Source organism: Falco punctatus, assembly GCF_963210335.1.
Source record: "Falco punctatus genome assembly, chromosome: 1".
NCBI lineage: Eukaryota > Metazoa > Chordata > Aves > Falconiformes > Falconidae > Falco > Falco punctatus.
In genome coordinates this window covers 68497096-68515189 of record NC_137580.1, presented here as the reverse complement: position 1 = coordinate 68515189, position 18094 = coordinate 68497096, and the positions used below count along the sequence as shown (strand labels likewise).

Below are 18094 nucleotides of genomic sequence, written 5' to 3'. Positions count from 1 at the left end.
CAGAGTACCTTCTAGCACAACAGTGGAGCCAAAGTTGAGAACAGGTGGTCTAATGTCCTCTACTGATTCATTATAACAAATTTTTGCAGCATTTGAGTTTTACTTGATGATTTTTCACTTGAATTCTGATCACAGTTAACTCCACTTAGTTCACAGGAGGCTGATCATATTATGCACGCAAACCGTCCCTCTGCTGGTCTGCAGTGTAACATACAGAATGATAATCTATTTGAATTGACAATTCCTTTACAAAGGAAGCCAAACCACAAGACCAGAACACTGTGATTGCATAGAAGGGCAATGAGTGACACGGGTTATTTACTGATTGATACTTCTCTATAGTAATAACATGAGCTTCTATTGGAGAACATCTGGAAACATTACAGTGCAAGAGTTCTTTAAAAATAATGAGGTCTATCAATCATGTGTATGACCACTGAATATGAAAGAGTTTCATGTTGTCTGTAAAACAACCAGACTTGATGCTACTCACAACTGGTGATTTCACTTTGGCCAGGTCAAATAGGTATCTGCAGAGCAGCTGCTGCACTTATAATGGAGAGTATCTTTGAATGAATTCATGTGCCAAAACCGAGTGCATGATGTAGAAAATAGCTCACAAAAGAAAAGAACAAAGCCACAACTACAAAGGTAAATAAGTCAAAGAGACTTAGCTCAGTAAGATTTATAGGACTTATCAAATCTTGAGCATTACTTCAACTATCCAAATGCTAACAAAAATCAGAGTTGTTGGTCGTTTGTTTTCTTATTTTAATTATGCCCCTTCAATGAATACAGGTAAGTCATGGTATTATTCTCTCTCAGTATAAACTAGGTAAGGCTAATGTGTAAGAAAGAGATATTACCGTGCAGAGTAAGCCAAGACAGATCTGGAAGAACAGAAGCGTGAATTCAGTTCTGTGAAAGCTTACTGTTCACTAGTGGCAGTGCTATTTCAGAAAAGCCTAAATGCTGACATGAGTGACTTGCATTATTCATTATAATATCACTCAGTTCTGCAAAGACAAGCAAACTGAACTGTCAAATCTTCCCAGCTGTTTCCACTCTCCAGTGTTGCACAACTGGTCACATCTCCTGCGCGCTGCACACTTTGCAATGCATTCTGGTGAGCATGAGCAGTGCGTGAATGAGAAACTGGAGAAAAGAGGAGGAAACAGTGCAGATGTTTTTGCAGCATTTGAGAAGGGGAACAAAATGACAGTGAGGAATTCTTTAAGTTACAGAGAGGGACAGAAAAAAAGAGAGCATTTGATGTGGTAGCTTAAGAGGCGATGTGTTGCTTGGGGCAATTAGAATAAACTTGGGGGTTTTCATTTGAGAATTTTTTAATGTCTGCCAAAAAAAAGAGATTCAGTCTCAAATTACACAAATCAAATCCTTCATCCAAAATATTCAGACTTGGCAACTAAATTAGACACCTCTAGCTGCATGAAGGCATCAAATCAAAGGTCGGATTTTCCTTTGCAGCTCCTACCAAGTGGAATTATTTCAAATTGCTGGAAGTAAATATATATGGAAAAGCAGTTATTCGGATCCAAAATATGACTGACCACCTCTTTCCATATGTTTTTCCAGGAAAACTGAAATAAGGAGGGTAATTCCCATTTACTATCCAAAATGCCATTTTAGGAGAACCTTTTGCCCGAAACCTTGAGTTCAGGCAACTTTCAAGTTTGGTACAAAGCCCTTTACTATTTCAATAATAGCTCTGCTGTTCAGCCTTTACTTTTCTCACTAGCTTTTCCTTTCCTTGTTTTCATCTCTTTACTTGGTAGGGTGGAAAGAACTGGCTAGCCAGTCACATTCCAGGGAAAAAAAAAAAAAAAGTAACAGAAGCAACTTTGGAGTAGAGAAATCAAAGCTAGGGGTGAAATGCACTGATTCCCACCAGGCACCAATCTAACCAATCTAGCCTTTCAGTAACATTGCTATAAGACTACTTCCCTCACTATCCCAACCATTTAGTCTTTTCTCTTAAAAAGTTATTCTGAGAGTTATTCTTTCACAGAAGAAAATGAAACAGTTATATAGAACAGTGCAAAGTGCTCAATGAAAATTTGGAGAACACAGAAAATTCACAAGCATGCAGAAGGCAAATGAATTACCCAGGTCACTAGAAGTAATAGAAGTAAACAAAGTCTGACTTTCAACTTGACTTCCCCCTGCTCCCTCCCAATATTTTGTTGAAAGAAAGATCTGCTATCATCCATTTGTACTAATTAAATATCATACTACCCTATCGCCTTAGGGAAACCCAGCCAGGATCATGACATGATCTATCTTCTGATACAGAACAGGCAGCACTTCACGAGGCATAGCCCAGCTTGCACAAAAGCCAGCTCTGGACAAGGTGCAGTAATCACAGAGCAAGAACAGCCTAGAAGGCAGAGTTTGACTTTTTGAGTCACTTTCCTGGCTACTGTCAAGCAACACAAGGATTCATTGCCATTACCCAAAGCCTATGCTTTCTGAAGACTTCAGCTCTGAGAGTCTCTTCATGGGAAACCTTGATGTGATATATACTCTCTTGTATTGTCTGGAATACATTCACTCTCCCCTTTTGCTTCACCAAAGCAGATGTGGCACTAAAAGGACTCTCATTTGACACCAGCTGAACTTGCATCAAGACCGACGCTCATACCACCATGTGGAAGACTCAGCTCCACTAATATCAAGTGTAACCAGCAAACAAGACCAACAACAAGAGTTTGGAAAAGAGGAACTGGCAATAAATCTGTTTCTCAAGCAAGTACCTGCTATATAAGTACATGCACTACAACTCAGTACTTGGAAAGTAGCTATTTATAAGCGGAGAGATGAATTAGGCTCATTTTTCACATTCAGTACAAGACAGTTTCTCAAGACCAGACTGATGAAAGGGGTGAATGCCAAGTCTGAGGCCAGATGGAATATTGCCCTTTCAGATCAATGTAGAAAAATGGTCTTCTGCCAAACAAATAAACAGAGGGGGGGGGAAAGAAAGCAAGCCTAATTATACCAACCTTTCTAAGAAACATTTCCAAAAATACTTATTGGCCTTATCCAGAGTGGAAAGTTTCAGAAAGAGCAACAGAGGTGTTTTATTTTAGCTTGGCCTGAGTAGGGAAATTATAGGAATGATTTTTAAGTGTGGCAAATGCAGCTGCTTCTCAAAGACACACTTTAAGGGTTCCACATAAAGCCATAAAACCCTTGAAGACTTGTAAAGAGCTGGCATGATTTCATTTGAATTTAAGAACTTTTTTTTTTTTTTTTAAACAGCTGGTTGGATTCTGTTGTAACAGACCTCAAGGCAACACCATTAAGACAACAGTGGTCAATTGCTCCAAAGCATCACCATGTTCAAGGCTGGGCCCTCTAAAACTCCTATTAAAATGACACCAATCCAAAAACTTCAAATAATGAGAGGAGAACACTTGCCAAGGGTTATAACCTCCCTTAGTTTTAGCAAATCACAGTTACTGTACAGAAACAGGCAGAAACGATTCAGGAGAAGAAAAAAGTTAAATGCCTCATTAAATCTTGCCAGAGTCATGTTGTGACTACAGGAAACATTCCTGTTGTGTGTGAACTTTTGGTGGTGGAGAGCGATATGAAGGCTGGGAGTTAGCCCCAAAGAGAGCTTTCAACTAGGCAGAGGTAGCTTTTCCCTTTAGGGGGGTCATACCGGCCAGTGCACGGATGGGAGAAAAGGCTAATACACAAGCAGAAAGTTTCTCAGTTTTCAGCATGAAAGTCTTCATAAAGTAAAAAAAGGAGGAAATAAAATTTGATAATTCTATTGCTGAAAATATTTTGTTCATTTGTGATGCTGACAGAACCAAAGACTGCTCCAGGCAGTATAGCGAGACATCAGCTTGCTATGAAATCTGAGGTTTAACTGGATAAACTACAAATTCATGTCCTTTAGGTGGAAAGTTTTAGGTGTTTGTCCTCTGCATTTTTGAAAGGCACACGTTTTCTAGCAAAAAGGTGATTTGGCCAAAATACTTTTACAAGCACCACCAAGGTTGGAAGGCAGTCATAGGATTACAGAGGATGGTCTGGCTCTGGGGGTAGGCACCAGCAGTGTTAGCTGACCGCACACCAAGCACGTTTTAGACGCACTCAGAAAGCCCAAGCTCCTTTGGACTCTGGTTCCCCCAAACATTCACGCAACTTCTCTTACTGTCTCCATACATTTTCTTTCTACTGCCTCACAGGAAAGCAGAAAGCTTGTTACAAATTTGTTCAGGTCTGTTTTACAGATCTACAGAGCGCTTGCATCTAAGGTAATGGGTGAGTATTTAACATTTGAGGGACTGCTAATGAAAGTGCTGATGAAAGACTCTCCCCAAGGTTCATTCAGCTCTCATCTCACACGCATCAAAAATCCCAATTCCTTTGCTTTAAAATTTCCAACACACATTTTAAATTTCATTTCCAGTGCACACACATACCATGTTTAATACTTCCTAGGAAAACTCCAACATCCATTCAGTAAGAATACCAATTTTTGTTGTATTTATCATTTTAAACCTTGCTGACTCTTAATTGCAGTTTTCAGGACTGCAGGAACTATTTAATACAGTGCTAATCTAAAGCTACAAATACAGTTCATCAAGAAAATACAGAAGGAGGTTCCATACATTTCAGAGATTTATCCTAGGCCAGCACTCCTGCATAATGCAGGAGAACCATACATCCTCATATTTCATAGAAGGATGAAAGATTGAGGTTTCCACAAAGCATAGATGTCAACAAATGTCATCCCTGGCAAGCAGGAAGGAAATCATAGCTCCTGGACAGAAGATATTTCACTGGAAATACTCTCTTTTATATAAATCAAGGATATTTTAGTACAAATATGTCAAACAAGCACTCAAATTGTTGCATTTTCACAGAAGGGGTGTGAAATGACCAATAAAATCAAGCCACCTTCATCCAGTATAGGTTAAAAGAAGCACTTCAGACAAGATACCATTCAGAAACAAATGATGAAATAAGTACAGTTTGTGGAAGTTGAGCTTTTATCAGTAGCAAATGTCATCAAGATGAAGAATGAATATTCTACAGATGTATTTTCAGGTACATTTCAAGTGTGCCTCACTTTGCATCGGGTCTTTAGGCAAGGAGCTTGCTGCTTTAACAACCGTTTCACAACATTGCTCATCAGCTGATTTTGAATATAAAAAGTTTGAATCTTCACATGTGATAATATGAGAACGGGAAATAAATATTCTTAGGCTACTATAACTGCCATCTCCCACTGTTTGCAGGTTTCAGCAAGCACTAGAGCTGGCTTGAGGTTATGGGGAGTCACTGGCCATCCTTTGAGAAAGCCTAGAATTTCCTTACTCTATAGCAACACCCTACAAAATAATCCAAAGAATAATCTGCATACCCACATTTTTTCTTAAAAGCAGAGAAAACATGAGAAATTAATTAGCCATTAATAAATTAGAAAGCATATATTTCATTCTGACTGTCCCTTCAGTGGTAAGGATGATTATTAACTTGAATTAGGCTTATCAACTGCTAAACTTGTCTACCGTAACCCCAATGGGCGTGCTGAGCCTTTTACTTCCAATAACAAGTATGTGATTTTCCCCTTAAAATTATGTTTCTTCAGACAGAGGACAAGCAATCTAGCTATACTTTATGCTAATACTCAATGCCCAAGTCACTGGTTTTATTTTCAGTCTATTGGTTAGAGAATTAACCCTCTCTTGTTTTTCTGCAGAATGGATAATAAGTAACTGTTCATACAGTGGTGGTAATGATAACCAATTTCTCAGGCTCTGCCAAAATGAATTATGTCTGCAGTTTCCTTTTTTCTGGGTCCTCTTTTTCTCCTGTCTATCCAAAGCACCAGCATCAGCTTTCTTCACTGCTTTGTTCCACAGCTGAGACTCTGCCAACATTCATCATTTCCTGCTTATACAGCAATCTAAACCAGACCTTTTAATCACATTCTCTATTGTGAATCTTTTCCTTTTCACTTTCACCTAAGACTCATGAGCCCTGAGAACTAGAGAAGCGATGGTTTGTTTCCATCTTCTCTCATTCCTCTCTTTTATCACATATCAAACACGATTGAAAAGTGAATATACACAAAAATACAGAGACTGTATCTGAACTTATACGGGGTTCTGTGCTAGCTGAGGGCACTGACTAGATTTAAGTCAGTTTCTATCCACAGTTTTCTAGGCAAGTATCAGTTCAAGCCACTAGTTTAATATAGAACTTATCAGCTACAGATCCCAAACCAAAAGACCAATATTTCACATAAAAGTATTTAAAAAACTGGACCCACACTCTTTAAAGAGCATTTCACCCAAATTATTATTCCTTTGCAATTAAGAAAAGACTGAGGAATGCAATTTCCCCATAATTTCATTGTTACAAGAATAATAAAGAAAGATAGGAAACTACATTTAGTTATTCCGAGCCCCAAGCAGTCGATTTTCTTACGATCTTAATTCCTGGGCATGGGAAAGAAAGAAAGAAATTTTCTGTATTCAACATACAGCAGTTTTAATAGAAACAAAACAATAAAAAAATCATGGAATAACTCCCTCTTTCCTACATAGGGTCATGTTATCCTCAGTAAAACATGGTAACAGTTTTACTGGCAGTATGTCTTATATTACTGGTTAATAAATATATATTAAAATATGCTTGTTAACACTACACACATTCCAGTAGTGGATTCTTTAATAAGTACAAACCGGTATACCTGTCATTAGCCCAACAGGAAAGGTAAATGTGATTTTTTACTGCTGGGACGTTAGTCCACAGGTTTATAATAGTCATTTTGTTAACCACAGGCACTGTGGAGTTAACAGAACAGAAGCCCTCTAACACTCATCATCATCTACAGTCACATGTTGACAACTCCATCTCCCATTAACTTCCAAAAAATGAGCAATAATTTCAAAGCTTCTGTCATTAATGATATTAGTGACTGAATGGCTTAGGAATTGGCTAGAGCTCAGTGTAGCCACTTCGGTTCAGAACAACACTACCTTGTCACTCAGAGTAATAGTTACCTAAAGTTTAACTTCCTTGTGGCATAGCTTGGTGGGCTCAAAGACCTTGCATGACATGGGCTGAGAGCAAATTCATACTGCATTCAAGATCAGACCATATTCCATATACAAATTATCAAACTAACTAATACACATTCTTACAGCTGCATAGCCAGGTGCAGGATGCTAGACCCAACTAACATACGGGGCAAACAGTTCAGAGATACACCTCAGACTACTACGCTGGTAAACGATGAGCTCACGTGTTGTTGTTGCCTTTATTCTTTATCATAAAGCAAAACTATTCAATTCCTTGCATATTTTATTCATGTTAATACAAATTGCTGCTGTTCCTATTAACTGTGTAAATGTTTCATGCTTCTGTGGTTTTAAGAATATGATGTCCCTATCCTTCACTTGCGAGTTTTACAGGTATTTTTTTCAACTTTGCTGTTAGTGGAACTCCATAGTCAGAAGATGAGCATTTGAAACGGGCTGGAGCCGAAATGATTTGTATGCCTCTCACAGCTCAGGTTTCTGGAGGAAGCTTGGAAGAGGTGCTGCTTGGTAAAAGCTAAACACTACAGAGAAGGCTTCTAGGACTCTCTCACTGGCACCACAGTAATTTCTAAACACAGAAAATCCTTGTGTATCACAGACTTAGTTCTCTATTTTCATAGTTCACTTTCTAGCTCACCAGAGAAAGAAAACAAGATAATAACCCTATGTTTTCAAAATCAATTTTGCTGAATACCTTCATTGTGCATGTATGATTAAGGAACAGTTTTTGCATTGAAATCTCGAGCTTGTGTTCTAAATCTACTCACATGTGAAAAGCAGAGCATTCACACAGTTCAATATATTAATTCCCACAGCCCCATACATTAATTTCAGCTGGAAAAACTGTTTTCACATTACAACTTGTACAAATCCACAGAAATTCCATGGATACTAAAACTTTATTAGGGAATGATTTAGCCCAGACTCGTGTGTTTGTTAAATACAGTGGTGATAATACCTCAGAGATAGTAAAGATGTGCCATTATATTGGTCTTTTAGTCTTCATTAAGCATTCTCACAGCTGTTAATTTGAAAATTTTTACTGGGTTAATCACAGAAGTTTCTGAAGCTATCCTACTTTGGAAATTTCTAGAAAAACAATTTACTCAGTTGCAAGTTAATTATACAAGCAAATTTTAGCGACTTGATGAAAAGGTTTGGCTGGTAGACATGGATTACTCTGATAGGACTAGTTTAATGTATCAAAGTAAAATGTCTTTCAAGATCTGCAGAGCCTAAAGTAGATTTTATCTGCTTGAAATTTCAAAACTACATTGTCATCCCTAAAGAATTATCTAAAATTTATACTCTGTTCAGTGATAAAATGGTTTAAACTTGCATGAGCAGACAGCAGTTTAAAAAAGTCTCTTCCGCAGTTCTAGCCCTGTTGTCACCTTGGCCTGGAGGTAGAAAATCTTAGGTTATACTGTACTGATCTCTTGCTATGTTCTGAATGTAAGCATTTTTCTATAAAATGTAACGTAGAATTGACAATGCTACACTTGCATTATGTTAGACAGATCACCAGGTTGCATACAGCTCCCAAAAAGACTAATGTAGGTCAAAAATGGATCATATACTTTCGTTAGCCTACGAGAAGACCCATAAAAGACACGCAATAAGGGAGGCTGACTAGACGCTGCCTGCAGAGAAGATGGATAAATAATTTGATTAGGTATTAATCAAAAATTGATTAGGTAAAGAAAAGTACAGAAAGCTAAAGGAAGTTCAGTACCACTGGGAAAAGCACAACCTGACTTTCTCCTATCTTGATTAATGTGGAGCCCATAGGCTCACAGACTTATGACTTCTTAGTTGTAATACAAATAGCTCAGTATGAACATATTGCATATATGAACAGAAACAATTAAAATGAAGCTGATACTTGAATTCCTTAAAGAAACAAAAAGGCATTAAAGAAACAAGGCTGCAAGAGTACCTAGGCTTTGACAGGCTTCCATTTTGCAGCCTTTCTCTAACTCCTGTGGATACAATACACATTCAAAGTAATGTTCTCCACCAAAAGTGATTCAAATTAGGAAAGATGAAGGTGTAATCTAGAACTCTATTTGTGCTATTAAGCTGCATGGCAAAGCTAAAGATAAAACTCTAGCCCTTATTAAAAATCAAACATTTCTGTGGCACAGATTCTCTTCTGAGATCTCATCCGAGGAAAGCCCTTGAGATAACCTCATAATTTTAGTGAAATTTCTTCCAAAACCTTATGCCTCTGGAAGTATCTGAATTATTTTCCTCTGAGCCATTTAGTTGTTCTGAGGGCACTGCATGCATAACCAGCCAGACATACAAACTGGCTTCACACAGGATTCAAACACCATTTGTCTTTACTTACTATGCTGCAGTAGTTATGAGAAAGTCCCTAGAGGATGTGAAACTGTCTTAAATACTTTAGGATTTGTTCTCAGAGAGTTGATTCAGCCTAGCTTAGCTCACTGTCTTTGACCTTGGTCAACAAAACCACCTCCCATCATATAAGCATGCCTGTACTTTCCTCCTGCTGAAAGTATTTTTTGAATCTCCTCTAGTCCTTCTTACAACATCTGGCTTCTTTGTTCTGCCTTTATTATTTTTCCACTACTTCAAACCTCCTGCCTGCAGATAGGAAGAAAAAAACCTTGGCTTTCTCAGCCCATTGTCACAAACTATTGCCGTCTCAACAACTAACTTCCACAAGGTATCCTTGGTCTGCAAGGAATGTAGTGAAGCCCCGATCAGCAGCATCAGAAACACGTTTGAAAGATTTTTAAAAAATTAAGAACTCTCATAACTCCATGAAGTCAACCAGAACACCCTAGCTACACACAGGTTCTGTGAAATTATCAAAATCATAACTGTGTGCGAGTTCAGCCCAGAAAATGCTTGCATGCCCCTGGGAAATGCCATTGATTTCCCTCCCAAAGTTTATGGAAGCTTTATACATGTGGGCAGGAATTAACACCAATTCACACACAATGAACAGTGAAAGACAATTTAAATAAATTGTTTGCAAACAACTTACCAGCCAAAAGCTTTTGCTTGAAATGTTCTCTCAGCAATTTCAAAACAAGGAACAAATTTATAAAAATCCAAGTCTTGCACTTAAATAGACCACACACTGAAAAAAGGCAACATTTGCCTATATTATTTACTACAAATGGACAACAGTTCTCTCAGTGAAACTCTTGAAAGGCTTAGGGTAAACTGACCTATTGTGCCTTTTCAGCTTCTTCCTCCATTTTACAGAGCAAGGGAACATTTGTATATGCTTTAAGCAAAAAATACTAAGGACCAGATTCCAAAAGGAACGCTGGAAAATCAGGCTGTATGCATACAGACAAAATACATACATGCAGAATGTTTTTAAGGTACGCTGCTCAACAGACTGCTAAGTAGAAACAGATACATGTCCATAGGTACACACCTGTGTTAAAGCCAGTGTGACATCAAACTAGATATATATGTGTACCTCAGTCAGTTTTCAGCATAGTATAGCTATAGGAAACAGCCAAATCAGGCACATGTGACACTGGAATGTGGACAGTGATGAATCATGATGTACAGTGTCCATTCAAATATGCATGTGGAAGAAATATGTATTTTTAACGTACTATATGATTGTTGTATATTAAAAACACATTTCTAGCATTTGCAATATATTGCAACTATAATGAACCTGCCACTTTCAGATAACATGAATAATGCATGGACAATGCTGTATTGGCATGTGCTTCCTATAGATGAAATGAAAATCTATTTGACAAACGTTCTTAACTGTCTTCCTATTCTCTCAATACCTGGCCAAGTCATGACTGAAATTGGTGGAACAGGATTGGGGCCAAATTAGCAGTATGTAGGTAATGGTACATAGGTATATGCGGGTAATACCACATAAAAAACCAGAGCAGCACATACAACACCCCTTGTTGTTATTGAATTAGATGGGTACTCAATAATATTCATGTAATTGTCAAAATGTGTAACTACATATATATATTCTCACATCTCCAGAGTGCTTCAGTATCGACAGTGTATACATTTTAGCAAAAGGAGACTGTGAGACAAACATTTCTGTGCTTTTCAAAAAAATCCCCTAGAAATACAAATCTGTAGAAATGTGATATTTTTTCTCTTAGGGGAGAAAAAGGCAACCCCAGAAAAAAAACTATATATTTTTTTTCCTGGAACACTGGGAAAACTATTTGGGGCAGAGCCCACTTTTATAAAGATTAATGAAAGAGTGGAGAATGAAGTGTAAAACAGATTAAATGTTTTATAAGGAACATAAGGCAGACTAAGGAATATCCTCTGAATGATAAAGACCATACAGTCCACCAGCACTTCTTTTGGTGTTGAGAGAATATTTGAAGAAGGGAAGACTGGGAATCATATGACTGGGGTGGTAAAATACACCTCATAATCCGCATTATGAAGTAATTATTAAAAATAAATGAGAAGAGTGAGAGCTGAGCACCAGTTACGATGCGCTGTTTACACCAACATTTGCAAGCTCGATGTCTTTTTGTTTGTAAAAGAACTAGTTCCTTTTAGGAATCAGCTGCAGCTTATGAAAAAAAAATGCTGAATAACTCTTGTTCTTCCTTCTTCTGAAAAGAGACGATTTTCTGATTGTCAACATTCTTTTTATGTGCTGTTTTACATCATTTTATATCATTGAGATTTCTCAGGGTTTTTTTGCCTTGCTACCTGCTTAATGATCTAAAGTACCAATGTATAAAAAAAACAAAAAAACAAAACAAACAAAAAAACAAACCCCCAAAAAAACACCAAACCAGAAAGAAAGCATGGAAATGGATGAAAACTGGAATACAGACAGAAAATTGAAAAATAGCTGACTTGGGGTTTTTATGGGGGAGGTGAGGAAGAATGAGGACCATTGGTCAGATACAATTCAATAAAAAAAGTACACCCCCTGCTCCACATTTCCCATCTTGGAACAATAAGTTCATCAAAAAAGAAAGCATTAATTACTGGATATTCTGTACCAAAGAGTAAAGTTTTGGCACAGGCTCTTTTCCCCACTTGATTTCCTGCTGAGCTGGTGAACAATTAGAAACTCTGAAATCTGACTACAAACCTTGAACACAAGCTCGCCCACACTGCTCTTGACAAACGTACAACGTGCTCGTTGCCAGACAAATTGCAGAGGCTGATAACTTATGTCTAATCTTGGGTGAGCACAGATAGACACACAAGTCTATACGAAAGAATTTGACATATAATGTGCAACAGGATTGTCCACGTAAAATATTTTAACTTTTGCATTTCATTTCAACATAGGAATACGGTCCTAAGATTATGTGTTACTATACACAACCGTGTGAGTGCTATATTGTTGTACCAATTGCACTATGGTCAATGCTATTTTTCACATAAACAGTGTTGACAGAAATGTATACTGCAGCCCTGAGGCTGTAGAAACGTGCAAACTCCCAAACGGAGCTTTCATTTTATCCACATTGCCCTTTGATAAATCTGCTATTTGGTTCTTTTTGTTTTCAGTCTCCAGCCTGCATTTGTGCTTAAAGGACAACCCTGGCCATTAAGGAATATTGTTATACGAGAAAATTATCAGCTTGGGGAGGAAGGTGATTATGATATGAAAGACATCATTGTTGTAAGCCTAAGTGTTTGATTGGAGGTATTTTGTAGCTAGGAGTTACAATTCTCATAGCTTAAAACTAACTTCAAAAAATAAACATACCCTCTAGGAAAATTTATTAAGAATTCATTTTCTTTTTGCTGTTGCCTTGTCTGTGATCCGGGAAGTCTAGGAAGCAAGCGTCTATTGAACTTGTTCATCTATATAATCACTTTTGTGTTTCCATCAGATTGAAAAATGTTAAAATCAGGATTTTATTTTCTTTTTAATTTGGAAAATGTTAATGTTAAGTTTTTCTTTTCCCTGGACACTTAGGTCCTGATAATATCTCTAAATAAAATGAAAAAATGCTTATAACCACACTGAAAGTTGGATCAGATCCCATATCAAGGACTTTACCTTATTTTGATTTAGATTAACAGGAAACAATTGGTTTATGACTTTGGTTTCATTTGTGGGTTTAGTGTGACTGTATACAAACATCAAAACACTCCGTTCAGTTATATTGCAGCATATACTTAGCATGTGTCTTTGCAATGAAAGATCAGCCCCAAAGTCCAGCAGATCAGTATCCTGACATTTACAGTCACCAGCAGAGTGGTCCAAAGCCCTGAGGAAAGTACGTACCCATATGTAACTACCTGCCCACAAGATGGACCAGCTCAGATAAAGGCTCTGGACACTCATCATACACTACAGCTCCTTTCTGTCTCATCCCTAAGAGACAATCAAAGATTAGGAATTATGTATGATGCATTGTTTAACAAACTAATTTTTTTCTTCCTCTCCTGCACTCAGCTATCCGAATCAAGAGAGGGCTGTCATCCGCAAAACCTAAAGCCCACTCCTGCTGCAAATGATACATTTTAAATAATTCAGCAGATTAAAAATAGTTTCTGTAGAAAAGGAGTGTTTATCTGCCTACTGTAAAAAAACAAGGAGGTTAAAGCAGTTACCAAAAGAGTGGGGAAACCTTCCTTAAATCGCCCTATTCAGTCTAAGAAGATTCAAGTTTATACTTCCCAGCTCCCAGGAAAGTGCATAACACCTATGTTGGGAGCCACCAGGAGAAAAAGTGCTATCCAACCATGTTTTTGAAGCTGGACCTCTGTCTAGTAAAGAAGGCATCCAGAAGGTCAGTATGAAAAAAGAAAAAACAACAGCTGGGCATATACATAGCAGTGCTGCATCCCAGTCAAGGTTCATGCTCCCAGAATTTTTTCATCCATTTTCTAATCCATACAAAATTGTAAATAATCCTTATAACATGGAACAGAACTTTTACAGTTACTAAAATCAGTTCAGATAATTCAATTCATTTTGTTATCTTTATAAAACATCACATTCTTTTTTGACTCTCACTCCATCCCTGCCTTCCACGACTTACTATAGTGGAGCTCCCAGTCCAACCGTGCATTCTGTTGGTGTTTCTTTTCATCACTTTTCAGTTTGTTTCCTTGAAATGTCATGAATGTGCCCTTGTTGCACTACCCCCTCTGAAAATGCTTTATTGTTTTATTGCAGCTCTTTCCCTCTTGTCTAAGGGAAACAAATTTAGACTTTTCATTTTCATTTCTTTTATTTGCATGAGTAATTTTCCACAGGATAACTAGCACAAAGCATTATTCCAAAACATAGCAGTTTTCTATAAAGACATTTTATATTTTCTATGTGATCCTTCACCCTTACACATCCTAGTGTATAGCTTACATTTGAAAACACAGCTGCACACTAAACTGTCTATAGTGACATCTTTATGTCCCTGGACCAATCAACACAAGCTATTAATACTTATATTGAATGCAGCTACACCATGTTGTTATTCTCTGAAGAATAGGGAACTCTCAGTATCTTATCAGATTCATTAATTATTCCATTCATGTCTAAATTTCTCACATAGTTTTCTTCATCTCTTTAGAAACTCAATTTTACCACTTTATATGGTACCACTATACTCTGCCTGCTGATCTCTGTCACCAAATTCAATTGGAAAAACATACCATTAGTTTACTATATTGAACATAAATCCATTAGGAGGTGTAAATGGAAAGGGAAGGATGGTCTTTTAATCCTCTTCTATGTCTAGGTTGCAAATTTCTGACTAAACGCAGAAATTTGCTATGGAATAAAGTTGCTTCAGAAAAGAATAGCTAAATCACAGAAGTAATAGACCTGTGTTCCTTTTGCACTGGAAACACACAGACTAGGAGCGCTCAAGAGATGAAAGAGAATGGCTTGTGCCACTTCGGAATTGTTCCATTGTCAAAGAAATTCCTCAGGAGCCATTGCCATTGTTTTTGCAGGCCCTCTGTGACAGGGCAACTAAACAAAGAATCAGCCTAATAAATCACATAAAACACATTCAGTGCTGAATTTGCATGTTCAAAGATAAAAGACAAACACAGACCTGCACACTGCATTACAATTCAATGTAAAGTGGTAAATGTTATGTACAAACAGGTAAGACCCACTTGTTCCTCAGCTGCTGTTACCTGACAAAACTCCTTGTAAAAGGGTTCTGATTTGACATCTAGGACATGTAAAATAAGGATAAATTCCTAGAGTCCAGAAGAAAAAAACAGAAGGAACTAGCGCTGAGTCTACCCTGTAGAGTCATGGACCACCATGCAATAAATGCCTTGTACAAAGATGAAAATAAGCCCGACATCGCACTCCCTGCTATGTTCATAGGTGGTGACCAATGAGAGTTCTGGGCTGAATTTGCTAAGTGTGAAATAATTGCATGTGTATTGTTGCAACAGCTAGTTTACAAATGTTTGAGGAAAAGCTTAGAAGAAAGTGAGGGATCTTTATGTCTCACTCCAGCTGCCAACACCAGTTTTCACAAAACACCAGCTGGATGGAGCCAGAATTTTATGGAGTGATATTTAGGGATCACTCCTCTAAGCATGCATACTATTTTGATATGTTCTCAAAAACAGAAATAAACTTTGTTCGCAACTATTTTTTTTCAACTATACTACAGTCAAGACCGTGTCTGAAAATACTGTATAATTAGAACATCCATCATCCATGAGAATCTTCTAAACTCTCTGTGCAGAATGAAGTGCCTGATACATTCCTGACCTACCAGAAAAATTGGGATTTCTCCGAAAAATTGTAGAAAAAATGTGTAAAATAAAAATATATAGCCAACTGGTGGGATTTACAAAGCCACAAATGCTATTGAACTTAGTGAAATGAAGACCTCAAGCAGGTTCACTTCAGAAGAGTTCATGTGCTGTTTTGGATTCTAAAGAAGTCAGTAATACAGAATAAGATTAACAGTGATTACTTTTTGAAACACATTCCTTGGGTGAACTGCTAAAACCAGATTCTACCTGTGTTATTTTCTATGCGAAATGGTTAGTCACCTGACATATGGATAAGCTATTCTACAAATTAATAAATGAAACTACTGAAAAATATAAATGTAGGAAAAACAAGCCTAAGGCCCTCAAGAAGAGAAGATGCAGAGAATGCACTCAGATAAATGCCTAGACATGGTGCAAGACCACATTCACTTTTACCTGAGCTACAATAACAACCTGGACTAATCTAAAACCATAGTTAGGCAAGACTACGGGTTTAGGTTTACAAGCTATGCTGCTGATGCTTTGGTCCTAAGCTCCACTTTATGAAGCTACCATAAATATGAAAATATCAGTAAATTCTCAGTTTTCTACTCTTTCCTAGAGCTCACCCAACTAGGCTTGTGATGTCCTGTAACTGCTGCTTCTTGTGCCATCCCTGTTCTGCCTTCCCCCTAATTGCTTGCTTGCTTATTTCTCCCCACATTGCTCCTTATTAACGGAGACTAACTAAGATGCTCTCTTTCAAGGAAACATTACTGCTACAGCTGCATCACTGTCCAAAATAAGGCCATTCATTTCAGACCTCGAATCTGATCATAAAGTTTAGCTTTACAGTATATTTATTTTTTTTTTACCAGATACGGGCCTAAGCAGCAAGAGCCAAAATCAGTTTATAGTTTCTCTAACAATTAGGAATATACACAAGATTTTGATTTTCAGATCCATCTTTAATAAATTATTTGTGCAGAATGTTCAGACATCTTGATATTAAATTACTATCACGTTTTCTTTTGTAAAGCAGCCCAGGTTTTTGAACCCTTCAACAACTACCCTAAAATACGAATGTTTCAGTGAATATTAGCAATCCACAAAGCACGCCATACTGTCAGTACTCTTCCTTTTATAAAACATAGGAATAGCAATTTCACACACTAAAAGTGACAGAAAAAAAATTATGATAAAAAATTATTCCCTAGCAGATGTACTTATTAATGTGATACAAAGAGCGTGAAAGCACACGCTGTCAGGGAGAACCTGAGGCTTCAAAATTATTCAGGTGCCTTGCATATAGATACGTAACTTTGTATTTTCTCCCTGAGACAAATTTCCCACTGACTTCAGGGCCAGATTTGCCCTGAATAGGAGGGAGAACCTCCTCTGAGAAAGATGCTGCAATACAGAGTTTTGTTGAACAACTTCTCTAGGGAACTAGATGGTAGCAAAGGTGCCCCTAAAGAGCTCACCCATTTAGTTTGTCTCTGGTGTTTTAGCTCTAAATAAATACTGTACTTTGAGAAATAGCAGCTCTGTAATATTACTGAATTACATATTTTTTTACATGTGTGTTACACACTTAAAGCACGCATGAAAGAAAAAACCAAACTGAACATCCACCCCCCTGCCTCAAACTAACATCAAACCCAGTTTGCCAAACGAGGATCTCCAAAAACAAAGTGACACCCCAAATTATTTCTGAAAGTCTTTGCCTAAGTGGTATTCCTTCACCAGATTTAAAGAAAAACCCTCAGCACATCAGAATCCATGCCAAAACATGTCAAACACCAACATGTGAGCACTTTTAGCAGGAAGAGAGGTGACAACACCTGACAGGAGCAGCAAAATCCACTGCTGCTTTGGGTTGTTTGATATGCACTTCAAATAGCTGGGAAAGCAGGCCTGGGAACTTTGTGCACTCAAAACACATTCTCACGTCTTCTGTTTTCAACCTGATCACCTCCTTATGGACCTTTCAGCTGGTCGTACATTTTATATTTAACACATCCTGGACTGCTCCTTTGTTGTGCAAACTACACTGTTAGAAAACCAGAGATTACACAACCTACTCATGCTTTTTAAATATAAGGAATGTCAATCTGGCAGAAGAGGTTCCTATCCGCAGTGATACCCTTGATGCAATTGTTTTAACATCAATTTGCAATGCAAAACTCATGTCAAAGAAGGAAAAAGGCAAAGAAAAACTAACTACAGACAAAAAAAGATAAAGGTAACTCATCACCGTCAATCACTTGGTTTCCAGGTGGCGTCTCCTTTTCCTGTTGAAACAAAAA

General features: G+C 37.6%; 1 long non-coding RNA gene across 1 annotated transcript in view; it reads right to left on the bottom strand.

Annotated features, from left to right (window-relative positions):
* Positions 1-18094, bottom strand: part of LOC308060099 — an 87697-nt gene that overhangs the window by 19130 nt on the left and 50473 nt on the right. Inside the window, exon 2 of the long non-coding RNA XR_013926600.1 lies at positions 1-18079. This exon is cut by the window's left edge and continues 19130 nt beyond it. This is a non-coding gene — a long non-coding RNA (uncharacterized lncRNA). The remainder of the gene's footprint in view (positions 18080-18094) is intronic.